The following is a 22,975-nucleotide window of genomic DNA, read 5'->3' on the forward strand; positions in this document are numbered from 1 at the left end:
ACAACACCACAGTTATGTGGTACATCAACAAGCAGGGGGGAACCCATTTCTACCCACTCTGCAGGTTAGCCATGGCCCTCTGGAACACGGCCTTGGACATTCAAGTCCATCTGCAAGCTCACGTCCTGCCAGGCAAACAAAACTCACTGGCAGACGACTTAAGCAGAAATCTCCTAGACCCACATGAGTGGCAGATGGAGCCCAGCACTTTCAACCTTCTGATTCAGAAATGGGGTCCCCAGAGGTGGATCTCTTTGCCTCCCCTACAACCACCAGCTCAGCAACTTCTGCACCAGGAATCTCACAGCAGGGCCTGGAAAGTGGAGGCCCTATCTTTTCAGTGGGTAAATCTTTCAATCTATGCCTTTCCCCCTTCTCTCAAGAGTATTACTTAAGATAAAACAAGATAGACCAAGGACAGTTCTGATTGCCTCAGACTGGCCACGCCAGCACTGGTTCCCACTCCTGCGCAGCTTGACACCGGTGCCACCCTGGCACTTACACCAGAACCCAATCCTGCTCTGCCAGCAGGAGGGACAGATCTTGCATCCACAACTGCAAACCCCAAATCTTGCAGCCTGGCCTATTCTGTGAATTCTTCCCCAGCAACTCTAAGCAAGCAGATGCTGGACATCATTCTTGAAACCAGAAGACCCAGCACAGGAAAACTGTATGCTGAGAAGTGGAAAAAGTTCTGCTAATGGATTCAGTCTAAAGAAGAGGACACAATACTGCCCTACCTGCCTCTAATCCTGGATTACTTAGCAGATCTACTCCACCAAGGCCTATCCTTCTCCTCCATTAAGATACATGCCTCAGCCATTTCTGCTCATTACAATACTGAGCCACCTCTCTTCTCGCACCCTCTTATCAAACAGTTCCTGAAAGTGGCAAACAATTTAAGACCACAAAGGAGAGCACCCACTCCTGCTTGGGACCTTAACTTTGTACTGGAAAAGCTCACGCTTCCCTCCTTTGAGCCTGCTGCATCAGCAAAGTTAAAATTCCTCTCTTTGAAAACGACCTTGCTTCTAGCCATCACATTAGCTAGAAGAGTGTCTGAGCTACAAGCACTGATGGCTGTGGAACCCTTTTTTATTTTCCATGCTGACAGGGTTTCTCTCAGGACTAACCCTTCCTTTATGCCAAAAGTGGTGTCCAGTGTGGTTCTCAACCAATCCATCCATTTGCCAACCTTCTTCCCTAATCCTCAAAATAAAGGGGAAAGGATCCTGCACTCCTTGGACATGCACAGACAGCTCAGATTCTACCTTGATAGGACTAAACCCTTCAGAAAATCTGACCAGTTACTAGTCAGCTTTACAACAGGGGCAGAGGGCAAGGCCATTTCAAAACAATTTCCAAATGGATAGCACACTGCATCCATTCCTGCTGCAAGCACCATGGGAAACCAACCCCTCAGGGGATCAGAACACATTCCATTAGGGCAACATCTACCTCTACAGCATTTCTCAGGTGAGTCCCTACCAGGGACATCCTGGAAGCTGCTACCTGGAGTACTGTACACACCTTCACCAAGCATTACCACCTGCCTATCTTCTCCAAATCCAGGGCAGGTTTTGCTACAGCAGTCCTGCAAGGCATACTAGCCAGCCCTAACTCTTCCTGACTGCCTCCACCCTTCTTCAGCTTTGGGAATCCACCCAAGTGTGATGACTGCAACAGTGAAATACGAAGAACATAGTACAGTTGTGTACATTTACCATAAATGTGGATGTTCAAGTGTATTCACTCTTGCAGTCTTGGTTACACTCCCTCCAGCCCCGTTTTTTTCTCTCTCTCTCTCTCCTCTCTATGGCTATTACTCACCCCTTCTAGGGTATTGGTATTTACTTTTAACTGGTGGTGTTTTCCCCACCATAACGTAGCTCCCTAATTGGGGGGTTCTGACATTTGGGGCAAGAAAAACTGATGTAATAGTGTTGGCTGCCTGTTTTTATACCCCTGATGACCTGTCAGTCCTGGAGCATCAGCATCCGATGCAGAAATACTAAATCTCTGGTATTCGGGCCGACTGAGGGCAACCTGCAGGCAGATAATCCAAGTGTGATGACTGCAACAGTGAATACACTCTAACATGTATATTTGTGGTAAGTGTACACAACTGTACTTTCATCCTCCTGTTTTCTTTCCAGTGCTAAAAAATCAGGAAGATAAGAGTTCTTCACACTCTGGATGTTCATAGGCAACTCATACTACACTGAAAAGACCTTCAGGAATGCTCATCAACTTTGTCTCTTATGAAGGTAATTAGTGTCTAAACAGACTATTATTAAATGGTTATCCCATACTATTATTATTGTTGCTTTCACCATTTGAAAACTGTTCCAAAGTCAGGTTCCACTCTACCAGGGCTCTAGCTACGTATGTGTTTTTGGGAGGGGATGGGCTGTAGAAGTATACTTGAGGCAGCAACTTTGGCCATCTGTGCACACCATTATCAAAGACTACAAACTACATGCCTTCTTTAGGTCTAGCACATTCTTTGCTAAGACTATTCTCCAAGCTTCTCATCTCTGATCCGGCTTCCTCTTTCCTTTCTTACTAGGCTGTGATATTCATTCCATATAGTTTAGGTTGCTGGAGCAGTGATCTGATGTATGTAGTTGTGCTCTAGGTCGTGCTGCTTAATGCTAGGAGTTTAAACACGAAACTGCACTCCCTGGAAGCACTCTTCATCTTGGAGGATGCTGACATCTGTGCAGTTGCTGAGACATGGTTCAGGGCTGCTGAGAGCACCCAGCCGTGCAAGGCTACAATGCCTTCCACATGTTCAAACCTCAAAATGAGCATGAGAGAGCCAAAGGTGGAGGTGTATCCATCTTCATTAAAACCAAATACACTTGGAGACTGATCAAACACTATGACTCTCTCGAACTACTCCATGTGTAATAATTGGGAAGGTACCATACCGCATCATTTCTAGCTATAGATCCCCCACCATGAACCAGAATAAGCACACTACCTAACTTGATTTACTGGAATCACTTGCCATACGGCACAACACCTTAGTCATGGGAGATTTCAACTATCCTTCCACAGACTGGGGGACATACATAAGCAAAAAAACACTTACGCAGAGGTTCCTGGACTTTAACAGAAATGCTCTGGAACAAATAGTCTGCACCCCCACTAGGGGCTGTACGCCCTCCCTGGTTAGGTCAGTCCACAAATCAGTCTTGTTTGAAGTAACTACGAGAACTGACACTCTCACAGGAACAAAATATGTAAAAAAAAAAAAAAAAAACTTCACCAAAGCTAACTACAGATTACTAAGTGATGGTATAAAAAGCTTCATACCACCTACTGCAGACACCCATGATCACTATGCAGAAGTATATGCAAATGTCCTATGCAAACACTTAAGTGACTGCATATACTCCACTGTACTTGACTTGATTAAAACCAGGTCTTTCCATAAAAACAAGTCACCATGGTGGACTTCAAGTATTAATAGATGTATAGTAAGAGGAAGAAGTTTTTGCCCAAAAGCAAGAGGGATATCACTCTAGAGTGGAAAGGTTCCCTCCTAAACCTAAACAGGAAAATCAGAAATCTTGTAAATTCTTCTAAAGCTAATTATGAAACTAAAATCGTATCCCTAGCCAAGGATAAACATAGGGCATTCTTTATCTATGCCCCAAGTCTAAAAGGGAATGCCCAGCTATGTGCCGAATTGGTTGTAGATGGGATCAGTCATACTACACAGGAAGATGTCGCCAACCTACTAGCTGACAGATTCAGCGCAAGCTTCACCCCCCCATCCCCACCCACCATATCCCAAAGCATACCTTACACCAGTCCTCTGCCTCGTAACTCTACAGAACAGGTCATTTTTGTACTTGCAAAGGCCAAAACCAGAGCCTCAATGGGACCAGATAATAATCCAGGTTGTTTACTAAACAATCTAAAACAAGAACTAGCGGACCTACTTGGCATTCTCTTCAATCATAGCTTGAGAACTGGTTATGTGCTTGCAGAATGGAGAACAGCAACAATAATCCCGCTGTACAAAGGGGAGCCATCAACTGACCCTGGTAACTACAGACCCATAAGTCTAACCAGCCTCATCTGCAAGGCCATGGAAGGAATAAGCATGGACCTTATCAACAGGGACATAGATGACCTCCAAAAGCTGGACCCAACCCACTTTGGCTTCGTTAAGGGTAGATCATGCTTATTAAATCTGGTAGATGTCTTTGAGAAAGCCATGGACTAAGGTAAGACGGTGCACACAGGCTATCTCGACCTTGCCAAGGCTTTTGACACAATTCCCCACTCTGGTGTCTTTGAGAAACTCTCCCACTTAGAGATTAACTTTTACGTTACTAGATGGGTAGCCAACCGACTCTGTCAAAATTGGTGTTGCCACCTCCACCAATAGACATGTCACCAGTGGAGTACCACAGTGGTCTGTGCTGGGCCCCTTTCTGTTTGACATCTGTTTCTCACAAGGCCAGGCCAAAATAGACAGCCTTTGGCTCACCAAGTCTGCTGATTGCAAACTGGGAGCAATCACTGAATCCCCCAATGATATCAACATATTACAAGAAGGGTAGCACAAACAAATGATTGGTGCCAAAGCCATGGTCTAAAACTAAATGCAAAAAAATGCATTATTATTCCCTTTGGCAAAATAGAATACCCAGCAAATTTCAATATTGACAGCAACCCCCCCTGGGTTCCAACCCAGGGGTGTGAGACTTGGGAACACATGTTGATAAGCAGTATGAACTTTGACCGCCAAGTTTCCACAGTGGTAAGGAAAGGCTTCTATGTAGTGCACCTCATAAACTAGGGCATAACATCCAGGTCAAGGGATGTTATAACTCTACTCTCATCAGACCACTAATAGAGTGTAATGCACTCATTTGCATGTATCTCACCAGACACCTGCAGCAGCTGGAGAGACTGCTGAGATTTCTCACTAAGAAAATACAGGGACTCCAAACCATGAACTTCATGGACAGGTTGAAAACCCTTCACTTTATTCTGTATCTTATAGGCTGCTGTGAAGTGACTTGTGCCTGGCCTATAGGGTAGTCTCCAACCCTGCCCTACTGGAAATGCTGCACATCCACAAGTGAAATGTCTCGAGTCACTTGCTCTAGCAATCTCAACCTAGCTTGTGACATTAACAGATGCTGAAGAGACAGCTTTGTCTCCCACAAACTGCCACCTCTCTGAAATAGACTCCCTGTTCACGTGAAACAGAGCATGTGAAGTTGTTAAATCTCGTCGTTGATTCTCACTGATGGGTTCTGAGCCGATCCTCTGCTCCAACACGGCCAATAGCAAAGCTCAAGGTTTGCCAGTAGCTCGAGACCAAGCCCCTTATCCCACAATGCACTGCTGGAATTACCTCAGATCTAGTTTGCTGCGGCAAGAGAGATCTCGGTGATCCAGCTAGCTCGGACCATTTTTAAAAAAATTAACAGCAAGTCTATTTAAAAAGTTCTCCTTTTTGTTTAAAAAAATAGTGTGTATTAGTATTGCACCCACGGTGGTGGTGCTGCGGTAGCGTTGTCACCTCACAGTAAGATGCTTTCCAGTTCGATTCTCAGCTAGAGCGTCTTCTGTGTGGAGACATGCATGAATGGGCATACCTTCGTTGAAGGTTGTGCGTCAGGGCTGGTAACTTGGCACATAAAAATCAACTACCAATCATTAGCGGACCGGAGTTCCGCTGTGGCGACCCCTAACCAGGAAAAGCCGAAAGACACAAAGTGTGTATTAGTATTGGGTCTTTTCAATATATAATCTATAGTTTCAATAGTTATAAATAGTTTAAAAGTTAGTGCTTTGTTGGCTTCTTCGTTTGTGTGGGCCTTTAGCCCTATTTACTCTTATTAATCTTTATAATAGTCAGGCTTTTTTTCTGGGGGCCTCTTTAGCCTTATTTTTGTAATCTCTAGTTACATTGTTATAGATAGTGCCTATATTGGGCTTAGTTGTTTGTGGATCCTTACAAGTGAAAGGACTTTACTGTTTTACCTTTTGCAGTTTACTCTTTGTTTTATTTAAATATGTCGGATGAGAAGGAGAAATCCCATCCTAAATCGGGATTTAAAAAATGCCCAGATTGTGGACAGAAAATGTCCGTCATTGACGGACACATTCAATGTGTCTACTGTCTGGGGGCTAAACACCTCCAAGACACCTGCAGCATTTGCCACTCCTTTTCTTCAAGAGTCCTCTTGGAGAGAAGGAGGAAACTTATAGACAGGGGATTGCTACAGCAATCTTTTTCCGAGGTGTTGAGTAGCCATGAGGGTACTAGTACGCCCTCCAAATCCTCAAAATCCAAATCTTCAGACAAAGTGGCAAAAAAGGCAAAAATTTCAGGAGGAGGGTCATCGGTTCCATAGACATCGGAACCGGGTATACCTTTGATTTAGAGCCAGCTGTCGGTATTGGAGCCGGTCCCTGAAGTTCCTTCTTCCCCTCTGCTCCAATCAGCACCTTCGGTGCATTCAGCTAAGTCCTCAGTCAACCTTTCAGATTTGGACATGGATCGGCTAGTGCAGAAGTTTTTACAGGCACCAGGACTTGCCAAATTGTTGTCGGCCCCGACCAGCTTGTCGGTGCTGAAGACCATGGAGACGATTTGGCTACTCCTCCTCCGAGCTGTAATGGACTCTCGGAGCCAAAGGAAACTGAACCCTTGGTTGTCGAATCCATGGAGCTGATACCCGCACCGGTGTTATCGGCTCCATCTACTCGGATGTCCTCGGCACCGACCGAGGACTCTAGGAGCGGACGCTCTCCCGTCGGGTCCGGGGAAGATAGTCGAACTGATTTGTCGGTGCCGACTCTTCCTCTCGGGGCTTCGGCTCGGATGAGCTCGGCTCCTACCTCAGGCTCGGAGCCCAGGGTTTCTGTGCGGGAGGATCGGACAGTACTCTCGCGTCCGTCCACTCCTTCTCGTCGGAGCCATGGTGCCTTCGATGCTATGAGGAGAGTTTTGTCTGCAAAGACAATGTCAACATTGGTTCAGCTTTCCCTCTCCCCTCAAGCTCCTGTGTCTGCTTCTTCATCTACTGGTCCCTCTAAGTGTAGAGACCCCGAGCCTCAAGTACCCCCACAGGGCATCCCCTACTCTTCTAAGACCTCCCCAGATCCCCCCACTGAGGAGGTGCCCAGGAAGAGATTGTGCAAGAGGAGGCATTTAGGCATTTAGACTCCCCACAGGAGTTCTTGACATCTGACATGGACTTAGATGAGTCAGAAAGGACTCCTCGGTCCCCCTCTGAGGATATCTCCTTTGCAGAGATCCTTTGCAGAGATACTAGAGATCCTTAGTCAGAGGGGCAATTGGCAGTCCAAGACCCCTACTGAGGATGAGTCCGTGCTCCTGAAGGCTTTTGGGTCTCAACCTTCCACTTCTTGGGTGTCTCCGCCTTACGACGAGCTCATGGAACTGATTTCTCGTAAGTCGTGGGAGTCACCGGCGGCCATAGAACCTGTTCCTCATAAACCCAATAAAATTATGCCTGCCCTAGTGAACAAGCCATTTTTGGCAAAGGGAGTGCCTGTTGATGCCATGGTGGTAGCTGCAGCCACCAAAAAGGAAGTATCTGAGACATCCAACTCTATCCATCCCCCTAACAGAGATTCTAGGGTCATGGATAGATATTGGAAGCGCATGTTTAGTTCAGCGACTTTTTCTCTGTGATCACTGAACTACTTAACCCACTTTACAAGACTGCAGAGAGATCTCCTGAAAGAGCTAGGAGATACTCTCCAGGGTATGGTAGCTGCAGGGGTGGCCGACAAAGTCCACGCACAGCTCGCTACCCTAAACTCAGTGGTAAACTTGTCCATGCGTCTCATATCCTATGCAGCTGATGGTTCGAGTAGAGCCACTAGTTCGGGCATTGCTGTTCGAAGACAAGCCTGGATGCGTCTGTTCCTTTGTGGAACCCTTTGTCTTCCTTTATTAATACCCCATTCGATGGCTCATCACTGTTTGGGCCTAAAGTAAAGGAAACTTTAACCAGGTGTGAGCAGGAAGGCAAGAACTTATCTGCCGTTGGAGTCCGTTTTTCGACCCCTATTCAGCCCTACCCGAAGGGCCCTAGGGGAGGGAAAATGTGGTTCCGAAAAGCACAGGCAGCCTTTCAGGACACACGTGGAGAAACCCCCTCTAGAGGCAGAGGAGGGGTTTTTAACGGTAGATGCTGCCCCCGCGGCAGAGGGGGTCCACAGCAACAGGGTGACAGGGGTCAGTTCTCCGGTCAGCCCTACCAGCTCCCCTGAAATGGGGCCCGATTGTTCGGCTCTGGAGGCAGTCGGGGGTCGCTTGTCTTTGTACCCAGAAGCCTGACTAAACATAACATCAGATACTTGGGTACAAAGCATCATTTCCAGAGGATATTTCATTCCATTCTCTTCCCCTCCCATTCCCGTAAAGAGAATCCCAGATGTTTCACCCAATCTCCGGGAACAAGCAATCGTAGAGGTCCACAGATTGCTAGAAAAGAGTCATTCAACCAGTCCCAGCAGACCAAGTTGGATTCGGAACTTACTCTAGATTCTTTTTGGTACCAAAGAAAACAGGGGACTGGAGACCTATCTTGGACCTCAGCAGACTCAACCAGTTCGTAAAGAAAGAGAAGTTCCGAATGGTCATGCTTCAGTCCATTCTTCCCTTCTTAGGGAAAAGCGATTGGATATGCTCCATAGATCTCAAGGACGCGTATTATCACATAAAGATGAACAGACGCTCCAAAGATCATCTGTGCTTCCGGCTGGGAGCCAATCATTACCAGTTTCGAGTCCTGCCCTTTGATCTCACTACAGCCCCCAGAGTGTTCACCAAATGCATGGCAGTGGTCATGGCTCACCTGAGACGTCTAGGATTCCAGGTGTTTCCATACCTTGACGATTGGCTCCTAACCACTGCCACCAGGCATCAATTGACTCAGGCAACACAATACACTCTGACACTCTGCCATCAATTGGGCATTACAATCAACTTCGAAAAGTCTGCCTTATCGCCATCGCAGCATACCGTTTTTATAGGAGCAGAATTAGATACCTCAACTACCACTCTACATCTCCTTGTCGAAAGAGTCTCTCTTCTCCAACAAAACGTCAGCTTACTAATGTCAAAGAACAAAGCTACAGTAGCAGAAGTATTGAAAGTACTAGGTTTGATGGCGGCAGCAATCCTGGCTATACCACTCACAAAGATGCATATGCGAATTCTTCAATGGCTCCTCTTCGCTCAGTGGTCTTACCAGAAACTACCAATGCACCACATGATTCTCATCATGGATTCTTGTAGGAGAGACCTTCGGTGGTGGTTGACATCTCTTCATGTCACAATCTGAAGACCCTTTGTTCTCCTCCCCCCAGTAGCCATTGTGACCACGGACGCTTCCCTGATAGGGTGGGGGGGCATTTTCAGGGAAAGACTGCCAAAGGCACATGGACAGATCAAGAATCACATCTGCACATCAACGTTTTAGAGTTGAGAGCAGTACTTATGGCGTTGCAGTATTTTCAGGACTCTCTTCCTCTAGGAACTATTGCAATTCAGACGGACAACATGTCAGTAGTCTGGTACTTGAACAAACAAAGCAGAAACAAGTCTTACCCCCTTTGTCAAGAAGCCCTCAGGGTCTGGCAATGGGCTGTGTTGTCCCAGCATTTTCTGTTAGCAATGCACATCCTGGGGAATCCACCGTGATAGCAGACAAGCTAAGCAGGGCGATAATGCTCCCTCACGAGTGGTCTCTCAAACAACAGGTTGCAGAGTTGATTTTCTGCGAATGGGGCCAGCCTTGCTGCAACCTTTTTGCCAGCCACATCAATTCAAAATGCAGAAGCTACTTTGCCCTAATACCACCTCCCGGTCATCCCCCGAGAGATGCACTTCTACACGATTGGCCCCCGGGTCTCCTTTATGCATTTCCACCCTTTCCATTAATACCCAGATTTTTGCAGAAAGCAAAATCACTGGTAAGGACTGTTATACTCATAGCCCCCTACTGACCTCGACAGATTTGGTTTCTGTTTCTCCACCATCATCTGTTGGAAGATCCATGGATCCTGGACCCAGTTCCAGACCTTCTGATGCACCCGTCAGGGGACCTTCATCCTTCACTGCAGTCCCCGAAACTGACTGCTTGGCTAATCCACTTCCCCTAATTGCCAGGCTTCATTCAATTTCAGAAGATACAAGACAGATTCTCTTGTCTTCTCATAAGCCATCTACCAAGAAATTATATAGCAGTAAATGGAAAAGGTTCTCAATTTGGGCCAACACACAGAACATTGACCCTTTCCGAGCTCTGCTATCTTCTATTTTAGAATTTTTAACAAAAATTTTTAAGGAAGGAGCAGCAGCTGCTACAGTTCGAATTCAGTTAGCTGCCATCTCAAATTTTCACCTTGGTTTTGGTGGCTCAAATGTTATGGGCCGTAAATTATCTAAGACTTTTCTTAAAGGCGTTCTTCATATGAGACCTCCGATCAAAATTCCATATTCTCCCTGAATTTAAACCTTATGCTGTCTCAAATTATTCTTCCTCCTTTTGAGCCAGCATCTTCTTGTGATCTCAAATTTTTATCCTGGAAAACAATATTTCTTGTGGCCATTACTTCTGCCCGCAGAGTGTCAGAACTTCAAGCATTATCTATCAGACCACCTTACATGATTTTCCATGCTGATAGAGTATCTCTCAGAACAAACCCCTCATTTTTACCTAAAGTCTGTTCTGAATCAAATATCAATCAAGGATATTAGAAAATCAGATAAACTTTTTGTATCCTTCTCAGAAGCAAGAAAAGGCAATCCAGTGGCTAAAACAACCTTATCTAAATGGTTATCTGATTGCATATCTTTTGTTTATGAAAATGCGAGCATACCATTAACACACAAACCTAAGGCTCATTCTGCCAGAGCCATCTCTACGTCTTCTGCCTTTCAAGCTAAATTGCCCCTTGACAATATTTGCGCTGCAGCCACTTCTAAGCCTCATACTTTTACCACGCATTACAAAGTGGATAAGGCTTCAAGGGACAGGTCTTTCTTTGGTTCTACAGTACTGAAGAACATACTGCCATGAGCCACCCAGGATTCAGGGTGCTAGGGACGCTACCCATCAGTGAGAATAAACTGCGAGATTTAACAACTTCACATATAGAAGTTATGTACTTGGCATAACATTCCATGTGAGTTGTTTATCTCGCCTTTATTCTGACGTCCCTCCCTCCTTCCCCCTCCTGGCTGACTGTTGACTTAGAGGCTAGTACCATCCTGGTTATTCAGTATTTCTTCTTCCCCTTTGGGAAGTGTTCTTGGTAGAAATACATAAAAGGGTATGTATATGTTTGTATATATATATATGTGTGTGTGTAGATATATATATATATATATATATATATATATATATATATATATATATATATGTATATATATACTGTTACTCGCAGCAAACAAGATCTGAGGTAATTCCAGCAGTGCATTGTGGGATAAGGGGCTTGGTCTCGAGCTACTGGCAAACCTTGAGCTTTGCTATCGGCCATGTCGGAGCAGAGGATCGGCTCCGAACCCATCAGTGAGAATAAAGGCGAGATAAACAACTCACATGGAATGTTATGGTAAGTACATAACTTCTATTTCTCACTGACCCTATTCAGAAACAGCCTAGATAACTGGATGGGAGGCCGCAAAATCGCCCGTGGGATGACACCCATATCGTTCTTGGACAGGGGTAACCGGTGTTGATCTACAGACCTGCTCTGTTCATAAATTCGTTCTTAACTGCCCAAAAAAGACCAAATGGGGAAACCTGGGATTAACATGGCTATGCTTGTAAAGGCTGTAGGGACACTAGCCTAGTAACCTCCTATGAACCAGTGTGTAAGTAAAATTACCATAACAAAACAGTACATGTCTGTATAGGTCACTACTGTGGTAGCTACCTCCCCTTCATCCCCAAATAATTTTCTTGGCAGTTTTAAGCCAGGGTTTGGGATTTTTATTGCTTGAGTTTTTATTGAAAATGGTTCTGGTCCCCCTTCTTTTGGGCCAAGAAAACTCTGTAGTTTTGGTGCCCTTAGCCATTGCCTTTATACTACTGCTATTGCTTGTGGCAGTGGCTATGGTAAATAATAGGTACACTAAAGGTTTGGAAGCTGGCCAGCTGTTCAATACTTGGCATGATGTCCCAAACAGCTTGGGCTATGACTAATGTTTTGAACATCTACAGTTACAGTAAGTTTACTTACAGAACTGTATTTTCTCTTCTTTACCCTTTGGCTTGTCCACATCACCAGTGGTATTCACAGTGTGAAGAAAATGAAAATACATTAATCTGTGTTAACATGTCTGGCAGGTGATTTGTGCATATCCTCAGATTAACCAGTATTGCATACCAGCATATCTCCTTTTGAAAATGTAAATAAGTTTGAAAATTTTGAGTTTATCCCTGTTTATATAGAATATTTAGAGATTCTGTCAGTCTTTTGATACATTTCTAATTACGCATGTTTGAGAGGTGCATTCTAAAGTACTGTGGAGAATCAGCTGAAAAGTGAGTGATGTCATTAGAATGTTCTTGGTTGATAAGTGATTTCTTTTTCTGTCAGTCAGCTGTTTAAATACTTTATCAAACAACTGAGTGTTACCTTTAAAATAAGACCGCTGAGACTGCATTCTGTCAAGTACTGAGCAGTTTTATGAAGTAGAGTCAGTTACAGTGCTGTGTATTCATTGGACACCCATGAAAGAGAACTCACCAAAAACTGTAATTCTGCCTTTTGCCTTGTTGTTATGTGTTAGATTAGATCAGGGACAGTGTTCTGTAATTAGATTAGGAAAGTTTAGTTATTAAGATAGTTTTTCTAGAATCAAGGACTCCTATCCTGCAGTTTAATTTTACATTTCTAGTGATTGAATTCTGGTGTTTATTGAAAGTTATTGATTTACATTTTTGTAATAATTTTACTTATTAAATGTTTTTCATTACTTTACATTGTGGCTGGAAATCAGTGTTTTTCTTTAGAGATTAGTGTGTTCTTATACCTGTTTGATACTCGCCAGGTCCCCTCAGAGGCCTGGCTGTTCTGGTCATAGCTATCATTTATTTTGATATTTAATTTTCATAATTGGACACCCCTTTAGAAGAGCATTAAAACACTCTGATTGGTGGGGCTATTAGTGTATTATTTTGGGGAAGGGACACAGCTGGAAATCTGTGTCAGGCTTTTCCCAGAAATGTTTGGATGTGTGTAATTTAAATTTACTTTGAGAGTGAATGTATCAGAGGTCTTAAACCTGGAGACATTGCCCTGAAATATATGATAAGAAAATACATTTGGGGTGGACAAAGGTATATAGTCTAGTCTCAGGAAAATAGTGTGTGTTCCTGTTGTGCTCTTAGGGGAAAATTGTGAAATATTACTTATATTTAATAGGGTGGCAGTCCAGTGAGATATAGCTGAGTGTCAGATTTATTGGTGCCAGCGGTGTGGGATTTTTAATTAGATTCCAGTAGCTTGTGGGTAGTTGTCATTAGGGTGCGCACTCTTGACAGCCACAAGGTTAACATTCAAAATTTCAATTCACCACAGTTTTATTATTTTTTTTAGTTAGGGATAGCAGGCAGGGATGTCAGCTAAAGATTTAACAAGCTGACAAAGATCCAGTTGGCTAAGGAGTGTGAAACCAGAGGATTAGTGCATGCCAGCCTGACCAAGGAAGCAATGATTTCAGCCTTAGTTGCAGCCACAGCTCAGACCAGCCATTTGGAGGATACTCAGTTTGGTGTTGATGATGGGCAGCGTGCTGAGACAAGACAGTCCACATTTTCTTCAGAGAACCTGAGACTCCATCTGGAGCTCAGAGGATTGGAACTGGAGGCTGAGGAGAAGCACCGCCATTGTGAACTGGAGGCCAAATGTCTAGAGACTGAGGAGAAACTACGCATGGACATCCAACATCTGGAGGCTGAAGAAAGGGAGAGAATGCAATGTTTGGAGGCTGAGGAGAAACAGTGTCGACATGAATTGGAAACCAAATGTCTTGAACTGGAGGCACCAGAAAGACTGAAGCATTTAGAAGCCAAGGACAGCGAGCGACAGTGCCGGCATGAAGTAGAGTTTCTTACCCTTTGAGAGAGTCATGGAGGTAATGTAGAAGGGAATAACTGGGCCCCAGAAGACATACAGGTCAGTAAACTTTTTCCTCAGTACAGGAATGGGAATGACTTTGATAGTTTTATTCATATTTTTGAGAGGGTATATAGACAATATAATGTTGACCCTGAGCTCTGGGTTTGGTTCCTGATTCCCTTACTCCATGGTAAAGCTGCTCAGACCATGTCAAAATTGTCTGATGTAGCTTGTTTGAATTAAGTTAAAGCTGTCTTTTATATTGTTTTAAACTTACACCTGAAACTTGTAGAAAAAAAGTTTTGTGAACATAGATGGAAGTGTACGTGATTATATTGCTGACTTAAGTTACTTTCACAGATAGATGAGTGGGTGTCAAGTCACCACTTTTGAGGAACTGGCAGACCTTTTGGTGAGGGAACAAGCCCTCAGTACTTTGCCTGATGACATGAGAGTCTGCTTAGCAGACCATGAGTGCATCTCTGCAGAGGAGTTTGGTAGAAAATGGGATCTCAATTTGGCAAGCAGAGCACACTGCATAAGAAATGGATACCCAGTGCTGTACGTGGACATAAGGGAACCCATGAGGGGCAGTCTTAACCATTCCAACAGACTATACCAGTAACAGGGGAAACTACTAATCCAAGTGCATGGTTAGGGATTAGATGATTCAAGTGTAACCAGAGGGGAGACACAGCAGTCCATTGTCCATCGAGACAAGATGAGAAACGGAAGGTGAGGGAGCCAGGAAGTGATGGTGATAAAATGCCAGTGTTAAGTTGCTTAAAAACAACAGGGGTGCCAAATTATCACCAAAATCTATATCCTATCTTAGATGATAAACAGATAACTGGTAAGAGGGACACAGCTTCTGATATAACCATTGTGAGACCTGCAGTGGTTTGAAAAAAGCAGTACTTGCTTAGGCAGTCCACTCCATTCAGAGCGTTGGGAGGGAACCCGTTCCAAATACCTTTGGCTAGGGTTCTTCTTGACTGGGAGGGTGGAGGAAGCAAGCAAGTAGGTATGTTGAAGGATATTCCTGCAGAAGTCCTAATAGGGAATGACTGATGATGCTGTACCTTGTGTATATGCAGTGACACGCAGTCAGGCTTGGAGAAAGGCATATGTAGGTCCAGTAGTCTGGGAGATACTCAGAAAGATCTCATAACTGAAACTGGGACTGGCGTGATGACTGTTTCAGAGAAGGTGCTACCCAGTAGCAGTAAGTCTGAATGTGAGTCACAGCTGCTGGTGGGTACTGATGTTCCCTTGGACATGGTGATTGCGAGGGTGGAGGTGGGTGGTGATACCGAGAGTAACAGCGAGGTGCAACTGTTGGAAGTGACTAGGCTTCCTGTGGAAGGAGAGCTTGCGTTTGAGAATATTCCTGCAGATGTCCTGATAGGGCATGACTGTGATGGTGTAGTACGTTGTGTGCATGCAGTGACACATAGACTGGAAGACAGGCATGCAGGTCTGGTAGTCTGGGAGAGAGCCAGACAGGTCTCATACTTGAAGCTGAGACTAGTGTTGGTAGCTGTTTCAGAGAAGGAGCTATCCTGTAGCAGTAAGTCTGAAAGTGAGCCGCAGCTGCTGGGAGGTACTGATGTTCCTGTGGACATGGTAACTGCAAGGGTGGAGAAGAGTGATGATACCCAGATTGACAGTGAAGTAGAGCTGTCAGAAGGTAGTATTTCTCCTGTGGAAAGGAAGCTTGGGAGGGTCACAGATGTACAGCTGAGACAGGCTCATCTTACAGACCCTGCAGTACAAAGCTTAAGGGAGAAGGCTAAGGAAGCACCTGAGGCCCAAGGAAGAGGAGAGTCTGTATACGGGAACAAGGGTTTGTTGTATAAAAAGTGGTCTAAGGGAGGGCTGGAAGGTGAGGTATGGCAATTGCTAGAGCCTAACATCTGTCGTTTGTAGCTATAGTCGCTAATGTTCCTTGTGCAGGGGATATTGAGGCAGAGAAGGAAGGTTTGCTGTATAAAGAGTGGACTCTTAAGGGAGGGCTGAAAGGTGAGGTAGTACAGCAGTTGATAAAGCCTGGAGCCTACTGTCTGTCAGTTCTAGTTATAGTCCCTAATATTCCTTGGGAAGGGGATATTAGGGCAGAGAAGGAAGGCTTGTATAGAAAGTGGACTGCTAAAGGAGGGCTGGAAGGGGAGGTAATGTTGCAGTTGGTAGTGCTTAGAACCTATGGTCTGCCACTTCTAGCTGAAGTTCCTAATATTCCTTTTACAGGTAATGCTGATGTAGAAAAGGTGGCATGTGCTTTGCTAGGAATTTTGAGCCGAGTAGGTTTTCCATGGGAAATAATGACTGACCGAGGTGCAAACGTCATGTCATACCTGCTGACTTGTCTGTGAAAATGTTGAGGTGAAAAATCAAAAGACCACCCCCTACCATCCCCAGACTAATAGTCTTGTGGAGAGGTTAAATTCTACATTGAAGACTATGCTACCAGCATTTGCATACCAACATGTGAGGGAGGTCTTGGACAGATTGTGTAGGGCAGGATTTAACCATAAAAACCAAGTCAGTGTCAATTGGGTATGGCAGAGGTCACTTAGAACATGGAGTGGGTAGTGGTAAAAGTAGGCCAAAACCTGTCAAGGTGGAAGCTATTCAAGTGTGGCCAGTTTCTGTTACAAAGAAACAAGTGACAGCATTTCTAGGGACAGCGGGGTACTATAGGAAATTTGTGCCCAGTTACAGCACCATAGCTGCACCCCTTATTTACCTAGCTAGGAATGATAAACCGGACAAGGTAGTATGGACCACAGATTGTGAACAGACATTCCAAAAACTAAGAGGTTTTGGGAAGAACCCCCCTGTGTTAGCCATCCCAGACTACAATAAAGAATTTATTGTACAGGTAGATGCTTCGAATTATGGGGTGGGGGCTGTGCTCAGCCAAGTTTCCTCAGAAGTAGAAAAATTGTGCAGTTGAGTTAATAATGCTGATGCAAATTGGTTGCCCAGGAGAAGAGTGGGTTGATATTCCCAGGTAGACTCATTTTTCTCGAGCATCGGTTTTCAAGGGTCACTTGAAAATTGTGCCCGAGTCATAATGGGAGGGATGTGAAGAAAATGAAAACTCTGTCATCTGTGTTAGCAGGTCTGGCAGGAGGTTTATGCATATCTACTTATGAAAATGTAAATACGTTTTAAAATGCTGGTTATTTCCCTGTTTATGCAGAATATTTAGAGAATGTCAGTGTTATGATGCATTTCTAACTGTGCATGTTTGAGAGGGACATTCTAAAGTACTGTGGAGAATCAGCTGAACAGTGAGTGATGTCATTAGAATGTTCCTAGTTGCTAAGTGATTATTTATACAGCTGATTAACAGGAATAGAATATTTCAAACATCTGACTGTTATTTTTTTAAATAAGATGGTTGAGACTGCAGTTTGTCAAGTGCTAAGCAGTTTTGTGAAGTACAATCAGTTACAGTGCTGTGCAGTCAGTGGACACCCGTGATAGAGAACTCACCAAAAACTGTGTAATCCTGACTTTTCCCTTGCTGTTATGTGTTAGATTAGTCCAAAAGCCAATAAACAGTGCTGTGTAACAACAAAGTCCAAATACACAAACCACGCCAAAAAAATAAAATTTAATGCAAAGTTTTCGGGCTAACCACTTTTCATCAGTACATAAAATATTACATTTCCATCTTCACTTTTAAATAGGGAACAAATAAAACCACGTCACAGCCAGCCTATCATAATTAAATAGCAACTATTGCATTTAGGACAACAGTACCTAAAATATAAGATATATACAAAAAAATATAAAAAAGGCATTTAAATGTTTAAGCAAATCTTTCTGCAGTGCAATAAGAGTGTTATAAATACTATACATTTTCTCTTGGTCTTTTTACCAGCACAGGTTTCAGGCTAACAGCATTATTTAAACCTGGTTCAATATCTGCCTGAAGTCTGATAATCCATTCATATTCCTTTAACTCTAATGTGTTATTCATATTGCCTCCCCTACTTCCCATAATCACTGTATCTATTCCTCTAAACTTAAACATATGGGTACTATTATTCTCAGAAATATGCTTACACACTTCTTCTAATCTCTGATTATGCTCCACTATCCGCTATCTCAATTTCCTAGTGGTCTTACCTACATAAAATGATGTAGATGATACACATGTAGCTAGGTATACCAGTTGAGTTGTGTTACAGGTTGCAGAGGTTGTAAAGGTATATATTTCACTGGTTACAGGATGTTTAAAAGTATCTGTTTCATCATAGATATCACTACAACAACTACAGTTATAGCATTTTTTGTCTTTGTCTTTCGTTGGACGTTTTCCTTAACTTCTCTAAAGTCCTTGTAGCACAATTTTCGTTTTAGTGTTTCATAATTTCTATAGGAAAATTGTGGTCTCTCTCCAACTATATTTTTAATCTCAGACATAGCCATTAATATTGTCCAGTTTTTCTCTATTATATAACATACATCCATGGTATTAACATTAAATGTGGTGACATATCTAACTATATTTTCTGTTCTATCTAATGAATGTGTTGCTTGCAATGTATTTACACTAAAGATTGGTTTATACCTATCTCGTCTCCCTCTAACGACATCCTCATATATTTCACTTACTACACTACCTGACTAGAATATCCATTTCCTTTAAATTCCTGCACCATTTCTCTAGCCTGAATTATAAAATTGTTTTCCTCAGTGTTGAGCTTACCAGTTGCGCCCTCAGTATTCCTTTAAAAGTATGTGGTGCATGCATACTATTTCTATTAATATATCTATGATCATTCACATTCTTCTTATGTATGGTAGATTCTATCCTACCTTCTTTCTTATATAGTCGGATAGCTAGAAATACTATACTTTCTTCTGATACTGACATTTTAAACTTTAAGAAGTTTGTGGAGCTATTTAAATATATAATGTAGTCATTGTACTTATTAATGTTTTTCATTACTTTACATTGTGGCTGGATATCTGTTTTTCTTTAGGATTTGAGTGTGCTTATACCCGTTTGATACTCCCCAAGTCCCCTTAGAGACCTGGCTGTTCTGGTCATAGCTATTATTTATTTTGATGTTTAATTTTCATAATTGGACACCACTTTAGAAGGGCATGAAGACACACTGATTGGTGGCAGCATTGCCATATTATTTTGGGGAAGGGACACAGCTGGAAATCTGTGTCAGGCTTACCCAGAAGTGTTTGGATGTGTGAGATTTAAAGTTTGAGTGTGAATGTATCAGAGGTCTTAAACTGGGACACATTGCTACGAAGTGTGTAAGAAAATACATTTGGGGTGGACAGAGGTATATAGTCCAGTCCCAGAAAAATAGATTGTGTTGCTGTTGTGCTCTTTGGGGAAATTGTGAACTATTACTTCCGTTTAATTGGTGGCAGTCCAGTGAAATATAGCTATTAATTGCTTTGCCAGGCTGCAAGGCAGCCACCGCTTTTTCTACTTAGACAACTGCCTTATTTTGCAGACTATATTTAAAGCAGTCTAGAAGTATGATTCAAACACTAGGTTTTTAGCTCAGTCTGGAAAAGTCATCTCTAATTCCTTCCTACAAAATAACTTTTCTAGAAAGCCTGCAAAACACTTCAGAAATGATGGCATTCCTGCCTTGGGAAAAATAACTTTTTACCAAGAGCAGGTCCTTCATTTTCTCTGTAATCTCTGACTGCAGCAAGAAGATTTGTGGGTTTTAGGATCCATGGCTTGTACAATTCTCTAGCCAGACTGCACATGAGAAAGATTGTGTTTTTTCAAATCAGTCTGGACTGAGTACCAACAACTTCTGTTTCCAAATCCATTAGCTAAACTTTATCAGAAAGGAACTTCACTGGTGGACAGACCAGTTGATACTAAATATGGGTGTACCAGTTTCCCCCTCAGCCCTTCTCAGTCTGAAACTGTGGGTGACTCCAGCTTTGCTGGGGTAGGGACTGTATCCAAAGGATTCAATGTACAAGAAAGAAGCACATAAATATCGAGGAGATGATGGCATTAGTAAATGCTTTGAAAACCTTAAATCATCTGTGGACTCCAGGACATCTTTTTGTTGTCAGAGACAGTACTACAGTCATGTTACATAAACAAGAGTGAACCAAACAATACCCCGTATGCAGACTAGCCATTATAGCCTGTGACTTGGCAGATCAGCACAGACTGTCCCCGCATGCTACTTAAATTCAGTGAACAGACACTACTGTGGCAAACGTGGTAAGTGGACCACAGCATACTCTCATGAATGGATGTTACATATGGGGTTCTGCTAGGAGATAACCCACCTGTGGGGCTGTTCCCAAAAAACTGGTTTCTTTCCATTCACATCAGACGTTGAAAAGTTCTATTGCAGGACTCCTTGTAGAAAGGCTAGAAAGTCAGATGGCTTCTCATTTGCTTGGGCAGGAATGTTCATTTATGCATTCTTTCTCTTTCCCCTGATTAACCGAGTTTTGTTTAAAGATACAAAAATTGTCTCCAAAATAATCTTGGTAACTCCCTCTTTGCCCAAACTACAGTGGATGTTAATCATATTGATCACTGTTCCAGTAGCCTTAGCTAATATGGGTTATATCCTGCTAAGGATGTAGCAGTCGACCAGCTTCTGAAGTTACAGGGCAGCTTCCACATGCCCAAACTGTTAGCTTGAACTCAACTGACTAAAAGACAAGACTGAGTGCCAAGCCCTTCAGAACTTTACTGCTACTGAAGAGTACACTCCTCTAAGGCTTTCGAGGCTCAACGGTTAACTTGGTGCTGTTCCTTTACTGGGCAGATAAGTTCCCTTTGGGGAAAGCTCTCCTTTTTCCTTAATATTTGTATTGTATCACTTTCCTTGTAAGGAAAGTTATTTTAACCGTAGGAGTTTTTTTGTTTTAACGGAGTGTCACTAGACTGTATCATACTTTTAAAGAGGAGAGCTCTTTTCATTTCTTGCCAGTTTAAAAAAAGTGTAAAGTAACTGAAAAAGTTTTTATCTTTTTTTTTGTCTGTGAGGAATGTGTGTTTATTGTACTTTTTGGGGGGGTGCTTTTTACTGTGTTTTTCTTATGGAGAAAAGTGACTTTTAAAGACTTGTAGTATTTAAAGACATTTTCTGCTCATCTGTCTCAGGAAAGAGGCACCATTTTCAGCTTGGTCATGGAAAATACTACCTTTACTACAATTAGTTATTTTTCCAGCCACAAAATGAAAAGTTAGGCAAACAGCCTTTGCCACTACAACAGGCTAATAATTTGCCTAGCCGCAGGTGGGTTACTCTGCTGTGACCATTTCTTGTACCTCAGGCCACTCATTTCTACCCCAATCTCTTTAGTAGATTACTTGGTCTGGAACAAGGTGTAATTCAGTTTCAGGCTGTTAATTGTTACTGTAAAATAGTTTCTGGTGAAAGAAAGAAGGGTAGCTCTTTTCCTGAAGAAATTCAAGATTCTGAATCTGATCAGGAAGGTGAAGGGGACAGATGCAGGGCTTTTTCCCCAGACCTCTGATTTAGACTCAGCAGAGCAGTTTCTGATTCTGCCTGTGGGTTTTTCTCTTTCTCTGAGACTATTGCTAGAATGTGCCAGTGTTTTCAGCAGAAGAACACTTGAGGTTTCAGTCCCTTAGAAAATACTGTGAGCTGTTACAGAAGGATTTTCCAGAACCTACACCCATTCCTTGCATTCTGTTTGCATTAGAGGATGCGTATGTTACTGTCTGCAGTTTTTTTGCAGTCCGCCAGCTGCCCCTAAAAAGGCAGGATGTATAAAGTTCCTCAGTCTTTTACATTTTGATACACATTCCCAAACCTGACTCATCAGCTATAGCCTTAGTTGATCCCACTGCTGCTAAGCACTTAGATAATTGTAATCCTACTCTTCCTGATCAGCACGGGAAGATTATTGATTGGTATGGGAAAATAGTGTGTGCTTCTGCAACTTTGATTTTTCAGAATTTTGAATTGTCAGGCTGATATGTTAGTTTGCTCTGACCAATTGTGAAAATATGCTGAATGTTTTATCTGCACTCTTGGCATCCTTATTGTGTCTTGGCATGGCTCTGAGCTTCCTAGGTTCGTCAACACTGGTGTTCCATTGAAAAAGCAGAAAACTAAATATATACAGCTCATTGTTAAAAATCTTCATAAAAAGTGGCAGAATTTTTATCCAGGGATTGTTCAGTGCCTTGATGGCCTTGAAGCTCCCTCAGAGATTCTGTTCATATTTCTCCCTGATCATCTACCCCAGCCAAAAGCAGTAGGGAATCTGATTCTCTGGATGAAATGTTGGAGTCAACAGACGAATCCTTGGCCTATTCCTGACAGGTCACTTCACATTTGGGCTATGGGTCAGAGAAAGTGGATTAGTTGAGCCCTGATTCTCCTTTTGAGAAGTTGATCTTTGGAAACGCTGCAGTTTGCATGATGGAGCATTTAAATGGGATTGCTTCAGGTCTCTAATGTCCAAAAGAGATATTATGGGGTGTTAAAAATGGAATCTCCAAAATCTTCTTTTGTTCCCCTTGTTCTAGCTGCCTTGCTGTATATATTTGCAGCTGCTGCTTTGTTTCTTGACCCCCAGCCTCTGGCCCCCAAGAAACTTGACCTCTTTAGTAAGGTGCCCAAGGCCTTTAATTATCTTCACAAGTGTCCTTCTTCAGATCCTGTTGTGGTATCCATTTCTGCTGACATGCGATCCAAGCGAGGAACAGGATTTTATTCCACAATGTTTCTGGTTCCCAGGAAAGAGGGGTCATGGAGACCTGTCCTAGACCTATCCTTTCTCAACACCTTTCTAAAGATTCCATCTTTCAAGATGCTTTCCTTTCAGA

General features: G+C 43.1%; 1 protein-coding gene across 1 annotated transcript in view; it reads left to right on the forward strand.

Annotated features, from left to right (window-relative positions):
• The window catches only part of HDAC8 (histone deacetylase 8), a gene marked incomplete in the record, with an annotated part of 1,681,410 nt that overhangs the window by 814,668 nt on the left and 843,767 nt on the right, over positions 1-22,975 (forward strand).

Source organism: Protopterus annectens, chromosome 15.part0 (assembly GCF_019279795.1).
Source record: "Protopterus annectens isolate FY-2018-M chromosome 15.part0, PAN1.0, whole genome shotgun sequence".
NCBI lineage: Eukaryota > Metazoa > Chordata > Ceratodontiformes > Protopteridae > Protopterus > Protopterus annectens.